The following is a 5,221-nucleotide window of genomic DNA, read 5'->3' as shown; positions in this document are numbered from 1 at the left end:
ATGAATGGTTGCATTTCGCACGGTCACATATGATTGGTTATTTCAAACATCAGCAACTTGCAGAACTGGCAGAACTTGCAGAACCTCAGACCACCCAGAAAGGGAGGGAGAGAGAGGTAAACACCAGATAGCCCATTACTCACTTGGGCTTCTTGGACTTGTCTGGGCATGCCCTTGCATGCCTTTATTTTTGGTCACCTTGCCCCTGCAGGGACTTAATATTTAATTTTGACTAAATTTAAAATTGTTGGTGGTCTTTGCTGACCATGAATTTTTTGTTATTGTTTCAATGCTACTTTCAAATTTTATTTTCACACTATCATGGGAAACTCCACCTCATGTAAATGTTCATCTCAGGCCAGGCAAATATACTCCCTACTAAAGACCCATAGGATAAGAATAGGCAAAAAGCAAGCCTCCTTGTTTTGGGAGGAAGTTCTTTAGATAGCACCATGCATGTCAGAGGATAATATTTACAGTCCAGACTCATGGAGCAAAGTAGCTTCCCTTATCAAAAACAGAGATAAAAAAAAAAAACCCTTGTGAGTTTTTGCCGATAATAGCTGCAATTCAGCAATGTATAGGACCATCAAAAATAGGACAGACTGAGAACAACACAGCTCCTGGGGCCCCTCAGTCAAATGAAACCAAAGATCAAGGTCCCAAAAATCACCTTGTTTCAGACCTCAAGGCCCTTACCCAGCTAATAAGAGAGATAAAAATCCATATACCCACCCCTCCCCCCTTATGCCTTGGAGGAAATGAAACCATGTGCTCCTCTTGTCCCTCCCTCCCCCATCCAAAGGCAAGGCTCCATTAAAATACCAAAGGAGCTCTCCCCTGCCTTCCCACTTACCTCCCAACCAAAGAGAAGATAAGTCCCCTCCCCCTCCTCTTAGCCACAAAAGTATCAGTCCTTCAAAATCTGTAGCTAAAACCCAAACTGCTCAAACATTCCCAGTTAATATCCACCCCACCCGAGCTAAACCACTTATTTGGTACCCAATCCAAGCCTCTGACATAAAAGAACTCAGGCAGGCAGTGAAGGAAGATGGCATTCACGCACTGTGGACAAAATCCCTCCTACAGAGCCATATTGTCAACTTAAACACCCCCCCAAGATTGGAGAGATATTTGCCGTTCTGCCCTTCCTGATCCAATGTTTCTAGAATGGGAGGCCTACTATCGTGATGAGTGTCTTCAGCAAGTCAGGCAAAACCTTGGAAGGGAAGATGACACTCCATGGGGTTTTAAAGAACTCTTTGGCCAGGAAGATTTCTCTACTGGGGCACAACAGGCAAGTCAGCCAGCAGGCTACTATGACCAGGTCCAGCTCTGTGCCATTCAAGCCTGGAATAGGCTTACTCCACCTTCAGGGTCACAAGACCCTGCCCAGTCCCTGCTCTCCCTTCATCAGAAGCCTGAAGAATCTCTATCTGATTTTATCCTCAGAACTAAAATGAGCTTAGAAAGAAAAATCTTCAACCCCACTGCTCACTCGAGACCTTCTTCTTAAAACCATTGTTTGGGAAGGCATGACTTCTGAGTCTAGGCTAGCTTGCCAGGGTCTCTAGGAGGAGCATCATGATAGGTGGATTGTAGCAACCAGAGAAATAGGAACCCCATCAAATCAGGTTGCATCCATAGCTCAGGCATTTGTGGCAGCAATAAAAACAGAAAAAATCTGCCTCAAATGTGGGGAGACAAGACACTGGAAGGATGAATGCCCTACAACCTGCCATCCCTGGGGCCAGGAGACACAGCGAGACTGTGAACGCTCGCCTCCCCTGCCCTCGAGCTACATGAGCCAGGCTGGCGGGGCCACCACCAGTGGCACCATGCTCCCACAGGCTGCAGCCAACACCGCGACATCTGTGGCACCCTCAGACCCGGCGCCTAAGAGCCCTGTGGCCAGCGGTGTGCCCCAGGCCTGGGCGCCCAGGATGCTTGCAGGGAGCCCCGGAGGAGACGCAGTCCCCAGGCCCGCCCAGACCTCATCACTTCCCACAGGCAGTGGGGATGCAGAGAAAAAGGATCTCACCACCAAAGTCCTTGGCACTGTCAAATGGTTCAATGTCAAAAACAGATATGGATTTATATACCGAAATGACACCGAAGATGTGTTTGTACACCAGACTGCCATCAAGAAGAATAATCCATGCAAGTATCTCTGTAGTGTGGGGGAGGGAGAAATTGTAGAGCTTGGTGTGGTTGCAGGAAAAGGGAGTCCTAAAACAACAAATGTGACTGGCCCAGATAGAGTTCCAGTAGAAGGGAGCCACTATGCTGCTGATTGGCACTGATATGGCAGGCGCCATGGACCTCCCCATAATGCTGGTGAGATTAGACAGATGAAAGTTGGAGTCCCCGAGGGAACACAACTCCTGGTCCATTGGAATCCAACCTACCTCCTGAGTCTCCGCAGGGGACCCGCTCACCCATGAATGAGCCCATATCGTTCCCTACAGGTGGTAGAGGACACGGAAAGAGCCAGCTCCAAGAGTGTCCCCCCCCCAGTTGTAGCCCACAGAAATCCTCTCCGCAAACCTCCAGGACAGTGAGTAATCCCCAGCCTAGTTCACAAGACTAGGCAGGCTTCTTTCTGTCTCCCCCCTATCTTTCTCCACATGTTCCTTGTTAGTTTCTTCTAATTTTTAGCTATCACTAGATCCTGCCTAGTTCAAAAGACTAGGCCCCACTCTTTCTCCATGTGTTCCTGGTCAACTTCTCTACTTTAACTCCTCCTCCTCTTTTTCTCTGTCTGTCTCTCCCTCTCCACGTGCTCTCCAGCTCAAGGGCAAGATGGTGGCGACCCCCGAGCCTCCACTTTGCCCATCCCCCAGCTCCACAGAGAGGGCTCCTTCACAGACAACAGCTGTCTTTCAAGTCACAGTGCCTGCTGTGACTCTCCTAAGACTCCTTCCTTAGGTGAGAGATTCCTACAGCCTTTCACTCTCTGACTCTTGGCTCTCCTATCAAGCCTATGTGTCTCTCCCTATAAACTTTCTTCAAGTTAGACTTTTGATCCTTCTCTGCATTTAAAATTTCTAAGGAAAAGAAAGGTGGAATACAGGTCCTCTGCCAGAGCACCCAGACGCCACATGGCAGAGCAAGGCCCCTTCCCACTGCTTCTAAACCTGCCATACTGCTTATCCCCAACAGGAGGACCTGCAACAAATGTTCCTGTTTTTCAACCAAAAATTTTGAACGTTTCCTTTTCTTCCTAACAGGAACACCTAGAGCAACAATGCTTATGCCTTTCAACCAAAAATTTTGTTATTTTTTTATTTTAATGCTGCCTTTTCTCTCTAATACTCGTGATATATGTCCAACATTATTTTTTCAACCTTTATAATTTCTTCAAGGTTTAAAAGCCATCTAATTTCCTTCCACAGTTTAAGTCAACATGCTGATCACCATTTCTTGAGTCTTAGTTAACAACTAATTTCTTTTACAGGCAAACTAACTGTTGCTGCCAATCTCAGATACAAAATTAACATTGTTTTTCTGCCTCAGCCATTCAAAAACAGACTCAAAGATACCTTCCAGGACTAAACTTTCCTCAAACACCTTTGTTTTTCCAGGATCTTAATGACAGGCCATAAGGTGCTTGTTCCCAAGCAATTTAATGCTCAGTATCCAGCCTACAGATATGTCCCTGCTGGAAATGCTGCTTCCCTACTGTGATTATCCTACAAGTATACCCACAGATCCAACAGAGTCCAGCCATCCTCTGGAACCTGCCTAAGATGCCAAGCTGCTTTCTCCCAGCCACCTCATCTGACTGCAGACTCCAGAGACACGCTGAGATCCAGTGACAGCTCCACCTCCTGAAACCTGCCAAGCTGCCTTCTTCCAGCCATCTCATCTGACTGAAGACCCCAGAACATGCTGAGATCCAGAGATCCACACCAGGCTCCAGAGATGCACGCCAGAACCCAGAGATGTTCACTACAGAAGACAGATCCAGACCTTCCAGCTACAAATGAACTCTTTTGCCAAAGTCACATAGCTAAAGATACATGTTAGTGAGGAAAACATAATGTCTATTTAGATTAATCAGATGTCATTGCCCTCAAACTGTACAACCTGTATTTAATTGTTTCAATGATCCCCTGCCTTCCAAACCCTACCCTCAGTTCCTATTATCCTTGACTTAGTTATGCTACACCCTCTGGCCTACATAGTGTTTTCTTTTGACCACCTCATCCAAAATTTTCACTAAAAAAGACTGAAATGTTGGGCCGTGAAGAGATGGTTTGGACATAGCCTGGTTGAATGAGCTTTGAACCTCTGAGACCCTTTAAGGGATGGTAGGATGTTCAGCTCTGTTCCTAGGCCCCCTTGATAGATTGCTGGGTTTGAGATAGCCTGGGAAGCCAACAGGATATTGCCTGTCAGGGACGGCAATTATCTCCCCATGCTCCCGGATCCCAGACTACTCCACAGGGTCCACATCTCTCATTAACCTGCACCTTGCAGACTACAGATGATACAGAGCTGCCCCTCTTTTTATGAAAGAAAAGAGAGTGGGATGCTGGGCCTTGGACGAAGTAACTCCATTTTACCTGTTACCTTCAGTCACGTAGGACACAGGTAGAGGGCATGATTAACAAGTCTCTACCTCCAGAGATTTAAATATTAATGAAGTATCAAAAGGCCAGGGGCGTAGCTAATTAAGTTATTCCCTCCCCTTTTTCCTTCCCTACAAAATTAGACTCCCCTGGCTTTTGGTGGGGGAAGCACGTACCACCTATATACATTTACCATGTCATGAACAATAGAAGCTTTGGAAAACCAGACTCCACATGTTGCATGGTCTCTCCGCCAGATTCCCACCTTTTAGAACCCTGGAACCTTGCCGATGCAGCTGCCAGCCCGCCTGCCAACAGCTGTGTGAATGTGGGACCCTCCACTGGTGATGTGGGAAGCCCACCCAGGACCCTGATGCTGGACCACCCTGGGACCCAGCTCCGGACTCCCTCTTCCTCCCGCTCATGAGATTTCTTCCCCACATATAACTTCCCCTTTTTTAATTCATGTAAAGTTTTCTTGATAGTCTGGTGGGCACGTTCACCAATGCCTTGCCCTTGAGGATTATAAGGGATGCCAGTAATATGACTGATTTGTAGTTGGTGGCAAATCTCTTGAAATTTTTTTTCCAGTGTAGCCGGGACCATTGTCAGTCTTAATGATCTTACTCTTACCCATGACAGAGAGA

General features: G+C 46.9%; 1 pseudogene; it reads left to right on the top strand.

The window, feature by feature from the left end:
* Positions 1-1,802: 1,802 nt before the first annotated feature.
* LOC143438749 (Y-box-binding protein 3 pseudogene) lies at positions 1,803-5,001 on the top strand (annotated as a pseudogene).
* Positions 5,002-5,221: the final 220 nt, after the last annotated feature.

This window comes from Arvicanthis niloticus, chromosome 26 (assembly GCF_011762505.2).
Source record: "Arvicanthis niloticus isolate mArvNil1 chromosome 26, mArvNil1.pat.X, whole genome shotgun sequence".
In the NCBI taxonomy this organism is placed as follows: Eukaryota; Metazoa; Chordata; class Mammalia; order Rodentia; family Muridae; genus Arvicanthis; species Arvicanthis niloticus.
This window is presented reverse-complemented; position numbering and strand designations above follow the sequence as displayed.